This window comes from Acinonyx jubatus, chromosome A3, assembly GCF_027475565.1.
Source record: "Acinonyx jubatus isolate Ajub_Pintada_27869175 chromosome A3, VMU_Ajub_asm_v1.0, whole genome shotgun sequence".
NCBI lineage: Eukaryota > Metazoa > Chordata > Mammalia > Carnivora > Felidae > Acinonyx > Acinonyx jubatus.
This window is the reverse complement of record NC_069388.1, coordinates 74,660,253-74,684,561: the sequence shown is the minus strand read 5'-3', so window position 1 is coordinate 74,684,561 and position 24,309 is coordinate 74,660,253. Positions and strand designations below refer to the sequence as shown.

Sequence of the window (24,309 nt, the reverse complement as noted above, 5' to 3'; positions counted from 1 at the left end):
TCAGGCACAAACTCCATAATGTTTTAGATAAAAATAAGTATCTGATTCCTTTCCCATGGCTGCGACAACATTCTGGGTAACAATGCTGGGTACAGAGAATCACAGAAAGTAGAAAATCATAATTAAAATATGTATTTGTTCTGGTTCATTCTACTGGTACTCTCTTGCTTTCTTTTCCCCTTTAAGAGTCATTACATGCTTTCATTTTTCTAACCCAATTTTTTAAATATTTATTTTTGAGAGAGAGAGACAGAGAAACAAACAGCATGAGTGGGGGAGGGGCAGAGAGAGGGAGAAGCAGACTCCAGAGCAGGCTCCAGGCTCTGAGCTGTCAGCACAGAGCCTGACACAGGGCTCAAACTCACAAACCACGAGGTCATGACCTGAGCTGAAGCCGATGCTTTACCAATTCAACCACCCAGGAGCCCCTATGCTTTCATTTTCAATATCAAAAAAGCTGTATTTTTAACATTAAAACTCTAATTTTAACAAAATAAGAGGAAAAAAAAAACCAAGGTACAATCTACAGGGAAACCCATCTTGGTGCGCTGCCCCCACCCCCTACGGGGTTCTGGACCTGCATGCCCTGCGGCACTCCCAGTCACATATATGTACACACAAGGGTGCATTCATGCACAGGCTGTGTGTGGGAGGGAGCTGGCTCAGGAGCAAGCATCAAAATAGTTTTAGAAATGACTGTCCTGCCTAGCATAGGCATTAGAGAAATATTCTTTGCAAAGGGAGGTGGGAAGAAGCATGTGTAGAGTAGGAGGTGGCATGGGCTGCCAGCCCCAGCTTTCCTCTCCCCGTGGCACCGGGCCTCCAGGGTACTCACTGCCTGTAAAAGGGGTCAGTCTGAATCTGCCTCAGAGGCTTTGGGCAGTCCTGAGTCCACACCCTGAAGTCAGGGTGGGCAGTTCCCACGGGAGCCCACAGATTAGCAGGTGTAGGTCCATGTGAAGGGCTAGGCAGGAGCCAGGGATGCTGGATCCCAGCTTCCAGCAGTCTCATGGTGGGCCGGTGGTTCTGATCTTCCTCATTCGATCAAGGTGGTTCAGGCTTGAGCCTTGTCTTAACACTAGGTTCCTCAGATTCTTTTCAGATTCCTCTGAGGAGCCCAGAACATTTTTCATGTCTTTCATCTCCTGTTGTGTCCAGTGTGGCGTAGGCACCGTGTGGTGGCGGAGTTCATGGACATGCACAAGAGTATGGCCTCTGATGTTTCTGGGGTGTCAGCTCCCTCCCTGCAGACAGTACCAGGACTCCCATCACAGCTTCATGGGGCCAGCATGATGCTCAGGGTCCCTTTAGCCTGGCTCAGCTTGGGTGAGTCTGGGAACCTGTAGCTGGCATGGGCTGCATTGGGCCGCTTGCTAATGTCCAGAGAGCTGAGCAGCTCTGGGATGTTCTGAGCACTTACGGAGAAGCTTTCAAATTCCAACTGGGAACATCAGGTAAAAGCCCTGACTCTTGCATGTGAACACACAGGAGGAGATGACACTTATGTTCTCCTTCCAGATGCAGGAATAGTGGTTCTGGGGTCACAGGCCATGCATAGAGAAGAACTAGATGTCACTTAGGTTGGTAAGGCAGGCCAGGCAGGTCTTAGCACAGTCCTTATAGGCCACACTGGCAAACAAAGCCAGTGCCATTTTGTGCAGGAGACAGCCTTGTCATCAGTTTGAACTTGATCTTGGCACTCACCGTCGGCATTGTGAACATCCTGAACTGCTCCGCACGTGCAGTGTGTGGGGCGTGATCCCCCTTCAAGTCAGGTGCCTGCGCGGAATCCCGCTAGGCCACTCAGGGCGCAGGCTATGCGCGATCGATCGCGCATGTCAGGCACAGCGAAGCCACCACCAGCGTATGCGTTAGTTGCACCTCCTTCCCTCCTCCTCCCACCTCCCCGGCGGTCCTTGCAGCGCGCACCCGCATTGCGCAGGTAAACATGGAGCCGGAAATCTGTGCCACGCGGAGATCGGTGGTGGGCTGCATATCCAAGGAACGTGTAAGTGAAGTAGAGGCAGCGCATGGTGCCGGAGAGGGAGTGGTCAGCCTGCAGGGCTTGATGGGGACTGCAGCGGCGTCATCACCAAGTCCTGGGGGCAGGCCTGTTCTGCGTGTGGGCCTCCTGCAACTTGCTATTAGCAGTAGCTGCCGTTTCTCGCCTGAGACGCAGCTCTTTTGGATTCATGGAAGCGCAGGAAAGACTGGCGCTATTTCGCTTGGGAGCACAGCCCCTTCATGGCCTGGAGCTTTTTTGGGGTGAAGGGTGCGCGTGGCCAGCACAGGGCTCTTGCACTGGAGGTTGAAGAGACCATAGCCATGACTGGTGCCAAAGGCTACTTGGCTCCCAGGTGGAGCATGACAGACGTGACGGCAACTGGAGGCAGGCACTGAACCAGCACATGGGACCAGAAACGGGAGGGTGAGAGCTCAGCCCCTTGTAACCCTTCCATGTGAAGCCCTGGCGGTCTCAGAGGAGGTCCATGCTGGCCATGCTGACCACCTGTTCCAACGGCACATCGTTAGTTCCAGCATCAGTACCTAGCCTGCAGTGCCCACCACCACCATCTGGGCTGTGTACTTGTAGGGTGCCACTTTTTCCGCACCCAGCCTGGGATAGTGACTGTGGATGTCTAAGAAGCCCATCTTGTAGAATGGTGGCCCGTCGTCTTGTGAAGCCTGTTGGTGTGTATGCTGGGCCAACGGTCCACACTGTTGGCATGCTTGCGATCTGCCTGGAAGAGGCCAGTTGTGCTTAGCTTGTAGAGCAGCCACAGCACCACGGCTGGAGACATCCCAGAACAACACATTGCCGTCCTCACTGCAGGTCGGCAGCAGACCTCACCGTGATGGCTCCTGGGCCAGGTTCTGACCCCTGGTGATGGGCCAGCTGAACGGCGCTGGAGGCCGGCTGCGGGCGTGGCAGCCCACCAGAGCTCAGGATGTGGGCCCACAGTTTGGCGGGGACGTTGGCAACATGGGCCAAGCAGGTAAATAGCCAACGGGTAATCTCTGTCTTAATGCTGAGTGCTTACAGGAGGATAATTTTTCTAGATTTTAACTATACCATTTCTTAATACATGATTAAGTTGCCACAGTTGGCCGTTAGTCTTTATTTGAAAGAGAAGCCAGGTACAAGAAAGGTGGAGTAATCAGAGTATTCAAGATGGAATCTACCTGAACTATTTGTACTATGAGACATGGCTTAGTTCATAACCAACAATACTTTATATCTACCAATTTCTAAGTCATTTTCTCATTAAAATAATGGTTGACCAGGTGTACCTTAAAATGCCTTCAATCACTTCTGTGTTAATTTGAGAGTAGAGTTTTGGAAACCAGTGAGATTTAATTTTCAAATCCCATTCAGTTAAGCCAGGGGGAGAAAAAAGGAGGGCAAATTGGAGTTTTTGGTTTTGCTTTTACATCTTACAATACAGTTAGGGCTTTTATGACTGAAGGGAAGTGATAACTACAGAAGAAAATTATGACAATTCCAACATTTAGTACATTAAAAGGTTTTAAGTACATTAGCAAAGTCTCCTCAGTAAATTTGGAAAGAATGGAGGGAGAAATGTTGCTATTTGTGTTTTATATCATTGTCAGCAGTATTAAATTAGTAAAGAATATATGTGATATATTAAATGCAAAAATACACACACACACGCACACAGTACAAACACAGAATGAGAATAGCTTAGCATTCCCAGTTTTTAAACTTTCTCTTCATCATCAATGGTTCCCTTTAAGGAAGTTTTTCAGGTAAGCATCCTAGAATGTTCTGTTTCCCACCTCATTTATCATTAAGTGATCATGTTTTATTTTTTGTCTCAACTGTGTAATGTTAAGGGGTTGATGGTCTAGTATATACACAAACTGACGAGAAGAGCTAGAGAAGATACCAGGAGGCTCATGATGAAACCTTTCTTAATGACATTTCCCTTATGAACACAGCTTGCCTGCAAGCTGTTACAGAATCGAGAGTGTATCACCAAATGGAAGTTTGAAATTGACCCCCCCACACACACACACGCGTGCGTTCGCGTGCTCACACACACACTCACACACACATACATCACAGGTGCAAAAATTCTGCATAGAGTTGACATTTGTCGTCTACTTTGGTTCCTAGACTGTCACTAACCTCACCGATGAGCAAACATAAGTACATCTGCTTTCTAAGAAAGTTCCCAATGAATTACAAATACTACACTATAATTTCCAAGTTAGTGTGATAATTCATAAACATTAGCATTGCTCCCAAACTATGCTGAGTAGGCAAAATAAATCATGAGTCACAAAATATTTGCTCCAAAGCCAAGCCCATCGTTCACATGAACAATTTTCAGAAATGATGCAGACAGACTTATGAACAACACTTGCTTATTTTTAGAACTTTTCCTGCCCTTTGAGACTCTTCTTCAGCTTTAGGTTAAAGTCCTACAGTGAACTGAACACAAAGCTTAGAGATCAACAAATGTAAATTAAGATAAATGATTATATTTCCAGTTAATATGTCGGAAGAGCATACTGAAGGAAATTTTACATTACTTAATTTTCTGAGCTCCAATTTTTGTTTTCTCATATATCCCAATACAGACACAGACACATGTACACCCACTAGTACACACATGTCTTGACTTCTCTAAAAATGGGTTGACATTCTGGATTCAGTGATTTTCGGTGGTATAACCCAAACTTTCTCAATTAGGAATTTTAAGTGTATCTTCTAGGATCTCCATTCATTCCTATCAGATTTCCTTCTGTATAGGCATAGGTTTCCTCTGATAGTCAGGATCACCGTTAACATATTTGCGATCAGGTAGATGTCAACATGTTTTAACTTTTATTTTTTAACAGCAAAACAGCCCAGATTTTCTTTGTAATTTATTTTTGGTATCAGTATCATTCCATTTTCTCCATGCTGCCCTTTTGAAGTACATTTAAATCTTCCTTAAAATATAGTGAGCACTCTTCTAGAGAATGCCTGACTTTATTTTAGTTCCTTTGATTTGCAATGCATAGCTTTAGCAATACATCTCAACATATTATTTGTTTTCATCACTGAAGCTCTTTGTTGCAAAGAGTTCTCAGAAGTTTGCTTTTTAGGACAACTTCCTAGACTATAAGGTTTCTACTTAGAACTCCTTGCCTTCTGACTGGTGTAATTTACATGCAATTTAAATTTTCTTGATTTTATTACATTAGGGAATGGCCTGACATGATTCTAGGTTTTCAAACTTCTGTATACTTAATTCATTAAGGGAAAAAAATGCAAATTCAAACTAGAGGCTCAGGACCAAATAGGGAGCAGGGCATTGGCGGAATCTTGTGTGGTGTTAGCAGTGGTAGTTGGGGCATGGGGTTAGGCAGTGTTGCCAAAGGACATCTCATATCAAAAAGCAAGTCCGCTGATAATTTTACAGTGACTATTGCATGGATGCTGCTCTAAATGCTTCTTTATTCTTTCCCAATTAAGTTCGTATCCAGTCCAGCGGAAGAGTAGATGTTGATTTTCTTGGGGAGCCCTGAGAATGCCAGAACAGGTGCCAGGTGGTAGTGGAGTTTAGATTCCACTTCTGTAAGGATGACATAACTTGGTTACTTCCTTGCAGGTGATCCATTAGGTAACGTGTCTTATAAATCTCTCATCAGCAGGGATAGTTTTAAAGGAAACAATGGTAGGAGTAAATGTGACGCCCTCACTGACAGGTGTTTTGACCACAAAACCACTTCTTAATTCTCCAGATGATGTATTTCTATGTGTGTGTGTTGTACCGGTATTCAGTTCTGTGCTCCGTGCTAATTTAGTGTAATATACAATCTTGGAAATGATTTCTTTCCTTCCAAGATCCGAGGCATTACTGTGAATAATTAAAAAAGCAGGGCTCTGCCTTATTGGTAGCATCTTTCCAACTTGAACGAATCCCATTTGTTGGCACTGTTGTGGTCATGCCTGACCTTTCACCCAGTTTGAGGGCTTGTTTGCCAGCGTCTGCCTAGTATGGCTGTACACTCTTAGCACCCGCTTTCCTCGTTGAAATGTTTCCTGACAATGTAAATGTAATATTAAATGTGCATGCGGTTCCTCACCATGTTCCTCCTTTGTGCCAATTATGTATCTTGATTTAGTCTTTTGTGTCTATTTTTTCCTAACTTACACAGACTTTTTTCTCTAGCAAAACTGAATATGTACAGCAACAGCTAGTGTCCTGCCCCAAATGTTCTCTCCCCTGTCTATCAAGGTGTGAGTTTAGTGCTAGACTTTTCCTTTTGTATCCTGCTTAGAAATTCTGTGACATCCATTGTTTGTATTATTTCCAGAAAGTGCCCAATAAATATCTGAAGAATTGAAATATGTTTTCTCCCATCAAAATATAAGCCCCCTGGGGACAGGAACGGTGCCTTGGTGTAATTTGCAATGTACATAAGGTATTAGACATTTTTAAAACATATTTTTTGATTCACGGATTGTTTGATAAATTTGATAACTTCTTCCTGAGTTTTCCTTTTTTTAAAAGAAAGGTCAGATTTTTGATTTGTCCAAATCTTGCAGTTCTTCTGTTTCAGATAGTAGTTCCTCAAAGGAACTCAGCTGTTTCCCTACTAGGTCACTCTCCAGTTTCTGGTTCCTATTGGCTTTGCTGTGTATATCTTGTAGGGGAAAAAAAGGCATTTGTCCAGTCTGCTGCTTTGTAGAAAGAACTGAAAGGGCAATAATGTGGCATTTGTTAGATTTTAAAAAATGGAAGGAAGGGGAGGCTTTTAATTGTATGGGAAATTTAATTAGATTTAGACTAATTAAATTCATTTTTTATATTAACATGTTCACAAATATTATTGCATCTCGTTAGATTTCATTCTTCTAGCCTTACTGAACAATATTCAGTAGTAGTTTCAGATTACAATAAGTTCATTATGAAGATAAGGTGGAATTAGTGTAGGAAGCTCAGCTGGTTGAAGGGGTCTGTACTTTAATTACTGCACAGGGCGTGCATATTAATTACAACACAAGTGATATTTACTGTACCTCAGGAACATATGACAGGGTAGAGATACTGACAGCACCAGCTAATAAACTCAGTATGATAATGAGGAGAAAAGACCATAAAAATAGAAGGAAATAAAATTATTCATAAAGTATATTGATCCCAAAGTAAAGACATTAAGCTCTGATGAAGGGCAACAAAAGGGAAGCTCCTCACTTTATCAAACAAATAACCAAAGTAGAGAAATGTTAGCAGGGAGACAGATTGTGATTATACTGGTCACATGATCACACTCCAGAGAGTACACGGGAGCCATAACATGGGAGATTTTTAATAAATCAGCAGAAAGCCATACTGTCACCTGCAGGAACCGAGGTCGCGGTGGCTAAGGACAGCCCTGTAGAGAAGTCAAACATGCTGTGGCATAAACTGGAAGGAACCACACGCATACAAAATCTGGTTCGGGAGCCACTGTCCCCTCTGGAAAAACGAGGGCACACCTAAGAATACTGCAGGAATTACTCTCAATAGCAACTCCGGGGGCCATCACCCACTTTTCCCTGTTATTAGAAATCACCAGCTCTGATTCCGAGATGACAAAAGGGAACAGTTGGGGGCTGGTTAGATAATTTTTCTCAGAAAATGCTCAGTTATGGTGTGATCCTTTCTAAATCTACACAACTCAAAGGAAAGTTCACAAATTTTGGCTTCAAGTGATTACATGTGAGATTTGTTTTGTTTTGATTTTACATGGGCCTTGCAAAGAAATGGTATTTTTTTAAAAAACAATTATTTGGTCAACTTCTAACAGTTACAAACAAGCTTATTTTCGGGGGGAAAAAACCCTGGCTAAAGTGCTAATTCTTAATTTACATCAAATAATTACTGTAGTCAGGTGTTTGCTAAGTATTTGTTTTTAAGCTTATTACCCAAAATCTGCCACAAATTGTGCTCAGAGTTGAGTTATTATGGATAGAAAGTACATCAGTTACGTGTTTATTTTAACACATAGAATAATGATGTTGACCAAACTCTTACAATCGCTTTAATTTTAGGAGGAAAACATGTTGTGGGTTTATATACGAATAGCGATCTTAATATATAGTGCAAATATGTGATATATATATGTACAAATGAACTCTAATCTGTATATAATATCATATGTATTTCTGGTTAAAGTACCTAAAAAATAATAGTAAATCTAGATAGTGCATAATCTGGCCCTGTATTTTGGTAATACAGTTAGAGGTGTCTGGAAACAAAAAACAAAAGGAAAGATTATTCGTTTTGGTTGAAATCTATAAAATCATGAATTGAAAGGGTTAGATGTCAAATTACAGAATGAAATTATGGCAAATCTCACTTTGCAACTTGGGCAAGACAAATAATATGTATAACCAACTCACTCTGAACTGAATTATTTTAATTTACGCATCCTGGAGCCGAAGTGAAGATAGCCCTGGACTCCCTCATGAAATGGGGGTGCCATGCCTGGTTTGCTGTGCGTCCCTCTGCCCTTCTCAGTGCCTTACTCTATGTATCCCAGTATTCCAATGTTTTCATGCTAGCCTTTCTTTCCTCCGGTAGAGGGGTTGTTTCATTCATATTAAGGTGAAATATTTCCAGGGAATATTTTTAAGAGAACAGTGTTTCATGAAAGCTTATGTTGTAACTTGACCATTAATGAAATACTTCTGTATGAGCAGGGGATCTATCTGAAATTACTCAAGTGTATCAAATAGTTATGAACACAACCCACCTGAAAGGCCAGGCATAATCAGAATGTGGGAAAAAGTGGTAATTCAAGTTTTATAATCGGTACTGTTGTGAACTGGGTTATTTTCATCAATACCTGTGTGATATTACAATGTTAAGACTCAAGGCTGTAAGATTGTATAGTGCCAGGAACATGGTGGGTAGATGTTTGATGAATATTTACTGAATGAACGAATAAACAAATGATTCATTTACTGAATGAATGATTGATTGAATGAGTCCTCCTCAGGTGGTGTTTCCTTAATTCTTGAAAGGTACCGGTGGTGTTTCTGTTGTATCTGGTGAACTGGCTACTCTCTGTAACTCTGGCATTTTCCTTTTTGTACTGGCAGTCCCTAACCACGGTGTCTCTCCCACCACCTGAAATGTAAGTGCTGGCCGGAGTGGATGACCACTGTCAAGTGGGTGGGCTCTTGCTCTGTGTTTGGAAGCAGAGGGTATACGTGATAATGGGAGATTGATGCACTTGTGTTGAAATCTGGAGCATGAAGTCATCTGTAGCTTACCCATTGTGAAGCTCAAACAGTTTTATGATAAACATGAATGGCTTTAGCAGACTTTCAGTTATCAAGATGTTGATTGTGGGTTTTTATTTTGTCCAAAATATCCTGATATTTGGGAAGAAAAGAATGGTTTAGGTGTAGACCAATTATATGTATAAATGGGAACTTGCAAGCCTATGACCCCTATCCACTTGGATTAGTGTTAAGGAATTAGAACACAATAGAGACAGAATAGATGGAAAACTTATTTAAAATTTAGAGAATAATTCTGATTCTCTATTAGTGTTTCATGGGTTTCTGTTAGGAGTTTTCTTCTCTTTGTCAGAGTTTTTAATGTTTCCTGTTAGTATTATTTTTCCTTGTTCCTCTTACAAGGTGCCTGCTGTCCTTGTGCCATCATTTGCCCTAAGCTTCTTCCCTTTTCTCATATTCGCTGCTTCAATGATCTATAGTTCATTGTTCACCATTATTTTTCATCCTCCTCCCATCCAATTTGGTTCTGATATTTATTTCTGCAAACATTACTTTCTGTCTTCTGTGTCTCTACTTTAATGGCTAATTTGACATTCAGGAGCTTCTCTTCTTTCTTCAGCAGAGGAAGAGTTGAGTTTGTTGAGAAACTAGTTTGGGGATATCTATTAATGTTGACTTAAGAAAGAAGGGAAGTCCTAAGCTTCCTTTATTTCTGCTTTGAATAATGAGGAGGCAGAGAATATTTGATGTAGATATTAAATAGAGACAAGAATTCTGATGCTCAACATGTTGTAGAAAACAGAGGATTTAGGAATTAAAATATCACTGAGACAAAATAGGTTGTATCATCTAAAGATTGGGGTAACTAGTTCATATCATCAATTAAGAAAATCATTATTTTTACATTTGGAGTAAGTATATGGTCAATCTTGCTGCACTGTGTTGCTTGAAATTAAAATTTTAATGTTAAACAGAATAGATGACCTTTTAAAATATAATACACTTGACCCAATATGCCCAATATGCTTTGTAATCACTACAGTCAGAGGGAGCCACAAAATTCTTGTGTTTCAACCACACAGAAACTCTTGTTAATTGTCACTGCAGTGAAGCAAAACTTCTAGAATGTCCCCAAAGCTTTTGAACCCCAGTGCAGAGTTTAATTTCTTGAAGCAGCTCAAGCTCCAAGTAATTTCATAAAGTTTTAGAAGGTTAAGTTTCTGTCGTAAACAAATTTATGTTTGTGGATGTTGATAATTAGAAAAAAGTATTTTGTGAAAATCTGAGGAAGTAAGATTGAATAGATAATTAAAAATTGCAACATTCTAATCAATAAAAAAGATGGATATGATTGTTCTTGCCATTCTATTTCTTGGACCTTGTAAATCTTCATAAATCCTTTTCCTTTCTTTTTTTTTAAGATCATGTTGTATATTCATCACCACAAAGTGGAAGTCATAGTTAAGGTTTTCTGAAAGTCTTAGATTGTATAGCTCCTATAGTGTGCTAAAATAGTAATTCATTGAGAAACCTCAAAAGTGTGTCATAGAATAGTATTAACAGGAATAAAAGAACAGAAAAGGCAACCTGTGATGGAAAATTCACAGATCTGTTAGAAATTGTCAAATTGATCAGCATCACTAGGAACTATTGAGAGGAGCAAAGGTGATGTGCTTATTATTTGATTTAACAACAACAAATATCAAAACAAAAATGTTTGATTTCTTTTGGGAAGGATCATTTTTCCATTTACCTTTTCTGAAACAATCCCCACCCTCTGTTCCCCTGTTCCTGTTACAATTAGTCATTACCTACTGTTGCTTATGATTTGTTGGCAGTCTCTGACTGCAATCTGTTGCTCTGTGACAGATCAATTCTTTTAGCCTACAGACTCATTCTTGAATTCAGCCAAAATGAAAAAAAAATACATGTACATATATATATATATATATGTAAAAGTCTAAGTCACATTGCTTTGGCTAATGTGGCAGATCATTCTTTTAAAGGGGTGCCCTTAAAGGGAGATCATTAATGAATCCTGCACATATATAAAGGGAGTGAATGACATTGACTCCCTATGCAGAACAGGTTCAGAGTCCATATGTATAGACTGTGGAATTTGAAGTATGTTCATTTACTATCGTCACTTTTAAAGGAGACAATTTCAGAGCAATATTTTAGTTAGAGGAGTTGCTTCTGAGCCTACTGAAGAGAATTTGTAGAAATCCTGTTGTTTATACCCACACACATATAGATGTATACACACACCACTGAGTTTAAATAATCCCAGTAAGATTCATATTGCTCAAGTTTTTCAGCAAAAGAAATTATAGTTTTCTTGCAATCAATTTAACAGTCAGAGCTTTGGTGTAGCAAAATATATGCTTCGTAGCCCTTCAAAATTTACGCAGTTTGTACATATAGATATATGCTGTATATATTTTGAAGTGATACGTATGTTGAAATTTTTCCTCACTTAAAACCATGCTGCATAATTGATTGGAAGAGTTACTCTCATCACAGTCTATTTTTGCAGCAAAGCAGAGGCTATTTGAGATGCTTGTAGTTTTTTTTTTTCTTAAATGCTTTACTTTAATGCAAGGAAGGGAAAAACTAGTCATTATATAGCAAGATATTATTCATTGTTGGTTTGTTCTGAATGATGCTGAATTAAGTAACATTACTGCCTAACAAGAAAAATATGTTAAAAACCATTTTCTCCATTAACTTTTGGTGTCACTGTTGTCGGACTCAGCAAGACCCTCTTCGGTGAGACACACATACACAGACTAGTCACTCACATACTCATTGTCCTTTAAAAAATATGTAATCCCTTAAGTTTGCTACCTTACAGACCCGAGGAACAGCTTGTCCTCAACATTTCTATACGATAAGGTCGCCTCAATCACAAGGCCGGAGCTGCCAAATTAAGAAAATTGGTGGGCTATCAAGGAAAGTAGTATTGAACCAAAAGGCAGATGTTTCACTGTATGTTATACATTGGTGAAACACCTTCGGTCTGTCAGAATGCATTTTCTAAAAGCATACACTAGCCACTGTGTTGGTTCCTGTTTTCATTTTGAGTTTGTAAAGGGCCCTCCTTGTTTGGCTCCTGGAAATCTACCAACTTTTCTTGCTCTAAAAATAAGACAAGGTACTCATTCGCTAGAAATTACTCTAACCACTTGAGAAACACCCTACAATTTTTCCAAGCTCAATTTGGAAGGAGGCTGTAGGTATTAGGGCCGTGATGCAGCTTCACAAATAAATCCATGACGGGTAAAGCAGAATATAAACAGCATATCAATATACACAAGCCACAGGGACATAGTATGGGCAGGATTGGGTTGCAAAATGCTTGCATTTTTAGTCTAATTATTCTTTTCACTAATTCCTTCTATGAAGAAATGGAAGAGTCTTAAACATACAAATGTGGAAATTGAGGACTGAACACGTTACTTCGGGTAAACAAGGGATACAGGAAGGGACAGCTCTTTTATACTTCGTTTTGCACTATTTGGTTGCATTTGACTGTGTTTGTACTCATGTAGGATAATCTTTTTCAAAGATTATAAGAATTATTTTACAATTAAACTTTTTAAATAATTTTTACAGAAAAATGACTTAAGCAAATATACTAATTCATTGAAACATTACCTAAGATTAAAGTTTACTTTTAACATGATATCATTGTACATAGATTCTAAAGACTATCACATTGTTTGGATTTTACTATATTTGAATAAATAGCAGAAAACACACAGAAACTAATTGAAACATATTCCTTTGTTCTGGTAAATTACTACACATGCCTCTAGCTGCCTAGTATCTGAGGTTCTGTAAAAGGAGATTTTTATTTTATTTTTATTTTTTTTGCCCTCCCAGTGTGTTTTATCCACCATTTAAAAACACATTTGAAATATATTGCAATTGCGTGAGAAGTGACATAAATACATTTGGTGATTAATATTTATTTGATCAACTGTGAGTGCAACAATATGACTTCTAATTTGAAACCACACAAGCTTCCTTTTCAGCAATCCTGCCTTTCAAAGTCTTTCATTTGCTATATCCCAGGCTGATCTTGGAAAGAGAATCTGTTCGATGTACTTTTCCCTACTCCTTTTCCAACTTGAAACAGGAGAGTGGGCATTTGGCTGTATTTCCAGGTGTGCCATATTGGAACTTATGTAACACGCGAAAGGATGGGGAATCTCTTAGGTTCTAGACCTGTGGATGATTCCTGAGAGCTTGGCCTGTTGAAACATGCTCCAGGGTGTATGGATTGGAAGGTCTATGCATACATTATCTGCCATATCTAAACATGCTCACACACATTTTGTAAAACGGCAGAGTTGATGTCTGGAAAACTTCTCCCAATGTTAACTAAAGATCCTGTTCTATTTTGTATTATTATTCCTATTGTTTTATTTCCATCCCCTGTGCTCGTGGTGTCTTTTGTGGCACTTCAGCTGTGATGAGATGGGCGCGTGAGCAGCTTCCTCCAGAATTGGCGCCAGCTGGTTTGGAAGACTGGCAAACCTTCAACTTCTCCCTCGATCCACCACGTTAGAGATTGACTTTATTATCTGCTATAGTTCCATGCCATCCATGCCCAGTTTCCAGTGGCCCAGAATGCAGGCATGTAACAGGCCTGTTCACTATCGTACTTACTCTGATTTAGTCATAACCTCAGGAATTGCCTTTTAACAACTCCAAAAAAAAAAAAAAAGTGAGGGTCATCCACTTCTAATGCTGGAAACCCTGTGATAATCTGTTCCATGCATTCAAATGAAAATATGACTTCTTGGCAGAGAATAGCATTATAATGTAAAATCCCATATGCTGTTATACAGTATGTTGCAATCTGTTTTACGGCTGCCTCTATTCTAACGAGTGAATACTGCCAATAAAGCAATTGAAGATAACACTAATTGCTTATTTCTGTGATCCATAACTTTTATGGCTGCCTTATAGCTCTTTAGTCAAATAGATGCTTTTTGGCCTTTAAGATCTAGAACTCGTGTACGGTAGCAATTGAAACTGGAAATGTACATGCTGGCCTGAGAGACTTTTCTGTACTTGATGAATAGGATGCAGCAGAGAAAAAAATGGAAAGTTGTGAAAGAAAATAGACATCTTCAATCGGCTCTAACAGGTAACCACTAGATTTTATCAATATTTAGGTGACTTTAAAGAAATACATAAATACGTGGCTATATTCGGTTGTCAGGTTTTCTTTGGCTTCACGCATTTTGGGGCCTTTTGGACACAAAAGCGACCACAGAAGACATGGTGGTGTGTGAACACAGCTGGTTGGAGACAAGGCTCTGTGCTCCATCCTGGGTTTTCCACACTTTGGCAATAGGACTCGAGACAGTGATTCAACTCTTCTGAGTGTCGGTTCCTCTCAGAAATGCTCTGGTGACTAAAAGGCTGGGAACACACCGCTGCCCATAAAGTACTCTACCCATGTGTGTGGTTGTGCTGGGTCCCTGTTTGGGGCCATCACGACATGCTTTTTCATGAATACTGTCATAGAAACCCCAAATTATGCAGCGTTTGTCCAAGGATTTATCCAGTTCTTTGCTACTCAGAGTGTAGTCTGTGGATCAGGAGTGTTGGCATCACCTAGAAGTTTGGTAGAAATGTAGAATTGCTGGCCCTCCCCCAGGCCTGATGTTAAGACTCTTCCTTTGATCAAAATCCTCAGGTGATTAGTATGCACACTACAGACCAATACAGTCTAACGTACCTTATGGATGAGAAAGTGGAGATTCAAAGGCAAGGTGAAGTGATTCGTAAGAGGCCATGTAGTATGTTCAGAGCTAAACCACGTTGAGAGCCTGGGGCTTCGCCTCTGTGTTTAATCCATGCTGCCTCCACCTTAAAATAGCGAAGGTTTAATTTTATTGTGTGGCAGATTTCAGATTAACTACATAGGCTCAAAAGTGGGCAACATATTTGTAGCTTAAAATAATGTAAGTCGGGAAAGCCATCTGTTTCTGCTTTATTTGGTCAGATAGTGAAAATACAAATCAAAGCAAACAATAGGTTGTATTACTGAGCTTAAGTTACACATGAAAAATGTCTAGAATACCCATAGATTTCTACTCATGGAGCTCTGTAGATATGTTCTCAATTGAAGAATTTAAGAATATGGTCTGAAATTCAGACAAAGTACATGTGCAAAGATCATAAGGTCCTAGTATTCCATTTTTCTATTTTGTATCCAGCCTTCTAGCTACTATAATCTCTTTGATAAGAAAAATACTTATGTTTAAGTCGGCATTTATTTTTCCTATTCCAACAGAAATATATGTGCTATGTTCAAATAGAGGTTGCAGAAAAATCAGCTAATTTTGTAAATAACTGAAAAATGTTTATAATTCCCTGATGAGATATATACATTATATAAGCAGTTCTGAGAAATACCACTATATTAGTTTAACCATTATACATATATATAATAATTATAATAATTTTATATATAACAGTATATATATGTACATATATACTATATGTACATATGTATACTATTATATATGCTACTCTGCACACTGCCAGTATGTTATTGGACACACTGGCAATGTTTTTCACATGTACTAAGAGCTGAGCATTGCAAACCAATATAACTTATTATCCCATTTAATCTTCACTACAAATCTGCAGGGGTACTACTATTATCCTCATTTTATAAATGAAATGACGAACCTCCAGTAAAGAACTTGCCCAAGGACACACAGCCAGCAAGATGAAACTGACTGAGGAATGAGGAGTTTAAATGTATCTTCCAAATTAATGTTGTGACTGGTAAAACTTTTGAGTCCCAGTTCCTTAAATTCTGATTTAATTAGATCTTTTCTCTCCATGTGAATTTCTACCTTAATTTCATGCAGTGAGGCTGGGACGGTGTTAACCTTTTCTGCCTTTTGCACCAAGCACCTGGTTAGGTGAACCAGCTGATGTCCTGTGTCTAAGAAGTCTGGGGCTGGAGTTGTCCGTAGCCAGGGAAGGAAGGAGTCTTAAATACCCTACTGTTATCTCCATGGTCAGAAACTGCTTCCCCCCAAATGCTGAGTCTAGGTTCTTGGTTCTTCAGCTCTTACTCTCTAGTACTGAGATTGACAAATAAAGGTTGTAATAAAAATGCCAACATACTTGCAAATATTCTTAATGAAATCAGTGGCACAGGCTTTCACAGAGAAATGGATACGGAAGAAAGAAGGAGACAGGGCTACCCAAAATGGTTCTCGATACAGCTGTGGGAGCCTTGTGACCGTAGGTTGAAAGCTCAAGAGAAACATGTGAGAGAAAAAGAAGGTGCAAGACGGAGAAAGGATTGATACTAGTAATTGCAGAGATAGTCTAGAATAGCGATTAATAAGCAAATGGCAAAGGGACTGATCTGGAAAAGGAAGAAAACACTCACACACAAGCAAACGTATAAAGCTCACCCTCATTTTATATGACACGTTTGGCTCCATGCTGATAGTCCACGTGTAGAATCTCCAAAAGCTGTACCTTGCCAAATGTTAACTGTTAGTATGTGCCGAAACCTCATTATGTATGAAAGGATATGATCAGAAGGGAGGACTGTTGCAACCAGCTGTAACCTATAGCATTCAAATAACTATCTTGGTGTGAGAGACAAACACTGATTACTTAATTCCAACACTTTATAATGCTTCATGGGGAAAAAAAGACAGTTTTCCTTGCACTTGTTATTTTCTTTTATATTAGATGACTAGGTTCTACATTATCTTAGAGTATCCTGGTTTGACTACCTAATTTTTTTCTTTAAATACTGGATAAAGGATCAATTTAAATATCTCTAGCCTACCAACGTGGTGTCACTTGGATATATTGCAGTATTTATGATACCCTATGATTAATGGGATTTTTCAGAGAACAAGAAAGAGATCATCTCTTGAATGTAAAAAAAAAGTAACATATCACAAAATTCTGATTTCTTAGATGAAAACTCATGCCATGTGCAACCTATCAAGATTATAGAAATAGAATGATCCACTATTATTTCTTCTCTAAATCCTGGTTAATTTTTTTTTTTTTTGAAACTTTCTGCTTTACTTTAGAAGTGGGACTAGCATTGCCTTCTTGGGCTCTGATCAGTTTGATTTTTCAGCTACACCAAGGGGCTTTTATTTCACCTCTTTGTGAAATTGGCTGGTTTCCTAAAGTTATTCTTCTATTATAATTTAACACAGTAAGAAGAGAGTAGGAAAAAAAAGAGAGATCTAATATGGTATTATTTTATTACTACATAAAACTCCATTGTCAGAACGGAAAATACAGGAAAGGCTCTACACACAGATGGCTAAAAAGTTAAAGCCGAGTAAATGATCAGAGAGAGAGAAAAACAGAATCGTATTACAGTCTATGTTCCTCGGTATTATTTTGTATGCATGTCTTTGAATTTGAAATTCAAATAAGGCTTTATATATATATATATATATACATAATTGAAAACAATTTTTTGATAAACAAGCAGACCAGATATCCAAACAAGAAAACGCTGCTCTGCCCTCTTTCCATTTAATCACAGAAGCCCTTGCCTTACCTTATATTATAGGAATGGAATTGTAGGGATTAATATGAACAAACTTAACCCTTTTTAACTTACCCTCATGTAGTGTTTTCAGGTTACATGCCACGGGAAATCTGGGCAGGGCGGGGTAGAGGGGGATAGGAAGGTGCAGAGGGAAGGAGGATGTGAGGGGAGAGGAATAATAGAAACCTTTTTAATATATTGATGCGAAATGAAAAGTAATTCAGAAATGCAATTTAGTGATGACCTCTCCTTTGGGTGGTTATGAAAAACAGCCTTGTTTTCTTTTATAAAGAAATGCTGGCATGCTTGACTTTAGTGAATCAAGAGAATTGTTTGCCAAATAGCAGTGATGGTGTGTGTCCTTGTCAGAACACCTGCTGTATTCTCCCAGCAAACACTGGGGCCATGGCGTCTCTCCTCTAATGACACCTCATCAATCCGCTCCTATCAATGTCCCAGCCATGGAGGTGACTTCGAGTGTTCAGAAGCCTTAGAAAATGTCAACGTTTTGGGAGAAAAGGTCAGTCACAGCTTCCCCCCCACCTCCCCTGCCAAGCCACCGTGGGCCTGGCGTTCATTATCCTAATTAAATCCAGCAGCTGAACATCTTCTTATCTGTAGGGGAGGAGAGCAGGGGCATGATGCAATAGGATTGATTTGCATATCCAAAGTTAATTAGTGCGGAGGAGCAGGTGTACAGTAATAATAATTATCACACATGACAATCACCTGTGACCACTTCCCCGCGCCCCTTCCGGGATTCAGTGCAGTGATTGCTGGCTGGTTTTTTTCCTTGCTTGATACCCATCCTGAGCTGTTTATGTCCTTGTGCCTCTCTTCACAAACCTGCTGTGAGTAGCTCGTCTGTTCCTTAATAGGCGCTGTATTTTTCTCTAAAGGTATATTTTCCCCTGTTTCATTTGGAGGGAGAGACTATTGTAAGGCAGCTATTTTCAATTTTGTTTGCTGAAGTTGTCACATCCTGGTGGAGCCTGGGTATTTATTTTTAGATTACATGTAAGTGGATAAGGAAAAAAAAAGTGCTCAGGATCATAATTTGAAAATCCCACTTTGCATCATTTGAACATTTTATCTTGAGCATATGCTGGCGAATCAGTCTGATCCAAAATAAACTTATTAGACAGCAGACACATGAAACCAAGTGACAGTTTGATGTTTGCCACGAGACTCTCCGTGCCAACGTGAAGTGGAACGGCAAGACTGGATCCACAGCCCTCTGACCTCTCAGGCTGTGGACAGTACGATAGAACCCAGGCTCACTGGACACTGACCTGAAGAAACCAAAGAAGATTTTGGTGGGTTGTTTAGGGCTTGGCAGAGTCTAGGGTAAACAAACAAACATTAGAATGATCTACCAGTAGGAAGACTTCAAATTGTAGCCTCGGAGCAAATTCAGTGCAGCTCACAGGATAGCTCTCATGATGCCTTCATCACAGAAAGCTTAGATAGATTACACTCTTCGGATTTCACTTGCACATAAATGTGTAGGTTATGCGTGTTTAAAAGTGTTTTCTCTGTCAAACGAGGGTAATTTTTTCAAATTAAGCCAAAAAGCATGCCCTGGAAATGGGATGTGCTTTTATAGAAATGAATTATTGCTGTGTGCTATACAGGAATTCAACACTCACAATGGTGGGCTAATGAGTAGGTAAGAACAGAATATTAAATACAAAGAAATTTTTCTGGGTAAAGGGGAGGCATTAATGTTAAATTAGCTATGAAACTGTGACTGTTTTTAATTTTTTTTTTCACTCTGACTTTTGTCTGTTTCACTTTTATTTGTCAGGGTACACTTTTGCCAATCAAGTCAAGTATAACAGGTGGGCCTCCCTTTCACACGGCTTTAATGATAAGTGACAGAGATGGCAAAAGGCACTCAACCGCCTGCAGAATGCATTAAAAATTCAAAACTTTACTTATCAGTCTTTTATTAAAACTTTCTGTAATTGTGCAAAATTATTTCCCCACTGGGTTAGCTTTCAATACGGAGTACAATTACATTTCTGACACAAAAATAATTACAGTTAAAAAAAAAAACGACAAGAAAAAAAGAAGTATTTTTTAAAGTGAAATCCATCCATTTTACATCCATGAAGAGGCATTGCAATGAAAATTTAAGTGATTACTGAACTAAAGCTCCAGTTTTGAATATTTAACTTTCGGGGGCGCCTGAGTGGCTTAGTCGGTTAGGTGTCTGGCTTCGGCTCAGGTCATGATCCCACAGTTTGTGAGTTCGAGCCCCACGTCGGGCTCTGTGCTGACAGCTCGGGAGCCTGGAGCCTGTTTCAGAGTCTGTCTCCCTCACTCTCTGCCCCTCACCAACTCATGCTCTCTCTCTCTCTCTCTGTCTCTCTCAAAAATAAATAAACATTAAAAATTGAAAATTTAACTTTCAATACTAGATAGCTGGGTGGAAGTCTAGTTTGTAGAAATGTAAAGAAATTGTGGTTTAGGGTTAAAGACGTTTTAGTCCTTGTCTGTTTACTAAGGAAATACTTTTGTGTATTGTATCTTTCATCTGTCACTGTTAGCGTAGCTAGAATGGTGGATCTAAATTCTTTCCAAGAGGATAAATATTAACAGTAAGTAGTTGTGTTTCATGGAATTAGCTGTGGTTTTTTTATATGAGTGATGTCTTCTTAGCTTATTTTTTTTTTTAATGTGTTTAGTTTTGAGTGAGAGAGAGCATAGGAGGGGCAGAGAGAGAGGGAGAGATTGAATCCCAAGCAGGCTCCGCACTGTCAGCACAGAGCCTGATGCGAGGCTCAAACTCATGAACCACGAGATCATGCCCTGAGCCAAGACCAAGAGTTGGATGCTTAACAGACTGAGCCACCCAGGCACCCCTAGCTTACGATTTTTAATGTAAGCACTGATAGCTCTGGACAGAGGGCTCTGCTTATATAAAGCAACATTCAAATAATTCCCTGCTTCTACTTTGGTCATCTTTATCTCTTAATCTAAAATCCTACCAGTCAAGTTTGCAGAAAAAGAATTGCCATGTGAACATTCCCCTAAGATGTAGAGATCAACACGTTTTCACATAGGCATCTTTTATGTATAAGACCCTGTAGTTGGAACTCTGGGAAATAGGGAAGCATGAGTTTCTATTTCAACTGGGGCTTTTGGAATCAGCTCAGATTTCCATGAAAGCTGGTGCTACTGCACTTTATTTCATTCCACCCTAATGGCACACTCCTATTGAGGAATATCCATTGTGTATTTATTAATTACTCACATAATGTCAGGCAATGCCACTTAAATCTGAAGTTTTACAAGTCTTACTCAAATCTTTGTTCTTGTCCTTCACTAGGTCACAACCTAAAAGGAATATAAGAGAATATAAGAGATTATATAAGGAATATAAGAGAACTAAACTACAATTGTAGGTGAAAAACACCAGGCATCTCCTCAGTGGGGAGTACAAGATGATCCACTGGCTCTGGGGAAATACCATAACTTCTCTATGTGTGTGTATGTATATATTTATTTAAGCTCATTATTTTTAATTTATTTTTTTTGAACTTAATATACATAGCATAAGGGGCACCTGAGTGGCTCAGTTGGTTAAGTGTCCAACTTCAGCTCAGGTCATGATCTTATGGTTCATGAGTCCAAGCCCTGTGTTCGAGCTCTGTGCTGACAGCTCAGAGCCTGGAGCCTGCTGCTGATTCTGTGTCTCCCTCTTTCTTTCTGCTCCTTCCCCACTCATGCTCTGTTTCTCAAAAATAAATAAACATCAAATATAGATAGATAGCATAAGTATATAAATTGAGAAACTAAAACTTTATTTTCCCATTAGCAAGCCTTTTTATTGTTGTGTGTGTGTGTATGCGTGTGTTTAAATTGAAGGGCCCTTACTGGTCCTGCTTCCATGAGTGGCAGCAGCCAGGGGGAAAAAGGGAGGGGAACCAGGCAGCCCAAGGAAGGAGTCATCTCCACAACATTCCATTTATATACAGAACGAAACAGACAAGCACAGAGCCACTATTGCAGGTAGAAGTTGGCAGCATGGGAAAGGGGAGGAACAAGTGGAGAGTTGGGGTATCATTAAAAAATGTAACCCCCCCCCCAAAAAAAACTGAGGTGCCTGGGGGCAACTGGTCTACTTTAACCCAAGAGGAATCAGAAGATCAAAAGCAGTTTGGGAAGCCCAGAACTGTCAGGGAAGGAGGCAAGAGGTGGGGGCTGTTTGGCAACTGGGGTGAAGGGACTGCTCTCCCCCTGCTGGGATTCCACCAACCCCTCCAGTCTGGCAGGAAGAGGAAGGCTTACAATCCCCCGAAGGTAGGTCTGGGGCTGCCAGATGCTCTAGGCAGGAGGCCAGAGGGGTCTCACAAAGGTGTGCCCTCCAGGGAGATGATGGCACTGCCCCCCTTCCCTTCAGCTACTCTGCCAGGGTACAGTGGTCCTTGACCTCGTTGTAGCAGTTTGGTTGTAATTCGTGCTTGACCCCTGTAAGCTTCTTGATGGTGTCCTTAGAGCTGGCATAGATCACTGTGCTTTTAAGGGGTTCAGACTCAGGTGCCCAGAAGATAAACAGCAGGTCCTCCTTCTTGTTCTCCTTGGTCTCCTAGGTTACATCATAGTGGGCATAGTGGCAGTACTTCTCTGGAGCATCTGCACAAAGGTGACATAGGGTTCGTCTTCTACAGTTTGGCCCAGATCACCTACCAGAATCTCCTTGCCCTTCTTCAGGATGATATTCTTGTCCTCATTCAGGCAGAAGAACATCAGCACCTTGCACTTCTTCACCTCCTCTGGGGTTGATGACTTACGTGCTTTCATGTCATCAAACGCTTTGATGATGCCATCAGAGATGGCCACACCAGAGGCCATATTTCCAGATATGAAAGGTGAGGCAGAGCAAGGAGAGACAGAAAGATGAGAGCTATTGCAGCTGCAGCCTTGATCCAACTGACGAAACCAAATCTTCAAATTCAAATTTTAAGTGGTCTTTAACATGGAATATGTTTATGTCTTTAGCTCATATGTAGATGTTTTTGTATTTCATTTGGGCACTTGCATAATATGGCAGTGGTCATACTGTGAATGAGAGGTTTGGAGACTTTCATGACTGTCTTGGTTATACCACTAGTTGGTGTGTCCTTAAGTGTGTAATTTAATCTTTATCTAAGATTCTTTGTCTTATCTCTTCCTCCTGAATACCTCCTTTTCTTACATAATAAGCAATTATGGAAAGATCACCGTGTGCCAGTAACTTTTGTAAGCAATGTATTAATCCATTAGATACTTACAACAACCTTATGAAGGAGGTACTATAATCACCCTCTCAAAGAGGATGTGCTACTTAAGAAAGCTGGGAGGAGGTTTGACAAAACAAGTTTCATGGGCACTGAGAATAGAGTGGAGAGGAGTAGGTGGCCATGGGAGACATTCTTTGGACCATGTAGATGATTCATGAGACTGATGACTGCTGGTTGCTTGCTCCTAACTTCCTGACCTTTAACCCCAGAGGTTTCCAAAGCAAAACTTCTGCTGAAAGTTTTGATTTGGCATTTGATGGAGGAATGAATGTAATACCACTAACAGCTATGCTTATAGAGGAGACTTCTTGAGAGCAGAACAATTAGACATGGAGGTTTTATACTGTGAGTTTAGATTTGCAGGCCTTACACGAAGCTCAAGTCCTGCCATTGTTTTGCCCAATCACATGTCAGCCCCATCTATTGCAAAATTTAGAGAATAATATGTCAACTTTGTAAATAAAAAGAAATAGCAAGTTTGCATAGAGTTTAAATCACACTAAACACTTTGCAATAAGTCTCAACAAGTAACGATACTACTTTGCCACATGTCGTCTCCTTGACCTGCCAAGGTATATAAAGCTTTGTAGAAATAATAACGAACAAAGACAGGCTGGGTAAGTGGGTGTTTGGAACATCCAACTCTTCAGAGCTCTTTCTAGCCTTGGTGTTGAGTCATTTGAGGCAGACACTGGGTCAGATTCTTGGCTCTTGTGTGCCTGTTTGTCCCTTGGAATAAGGGGAAGAAAGGCCGTACTTGGCATCCAGACAAGGTTCATGAAGTGCTTTAAGAGCCTATTTTGAAAGGCTGTAACGTCAAACAGAAGTGGATAACATTCTATGTTTACTGATGGCATGAATAAGAAGCACAGGTGATTGGACTGAAAACATCTCTGAATAAGAGTGTTTTCAGAATTGGGGAATGATTGACAGAGGCCCAGAAGGCTGAGATGTCGTACACCTTGGCCCTGGCCATTGTCACTTGGCATGTAAGGTTTAGCATTAGAGCTGGCCTTAAATCCTCATGGTCTTGGAGGTGTAGGAGAGGGAGGGCAAGCAGAGAGAGAGAGAGAGCTCCTTCTCCACTTTTGGGACCCTATGACATGCCACTGAAGTAACTGACACCTTGAGACTCTTAATACAAATTTAGATAATGCAGCGCTTTGGGGGAGATGATGAAATGAAAACACCAACGAAATAAA

General features: G+C 40.1%; 2 pseudogenes; both read right to left on the bottom strand.

Moving 5' to 3' along the window:
- Positions 1-721: 721 nt before the first annotated feature.
- Positions 722-9,702, bottom strand: LOC106976758 (lethal(2) giant larvae protein homolog 1-like; annotated as a pseudogene).
- A 12,343-nt stretch (positions 9,703-22,045) lies between these two features.
- Positions 22,046-22,679, bottom strand: LOC106976765 (cofilin-1-like; annotated as a pseudogene).
- Positions 22,680-24,309: the final 1,630 nt, after the last annotated feature.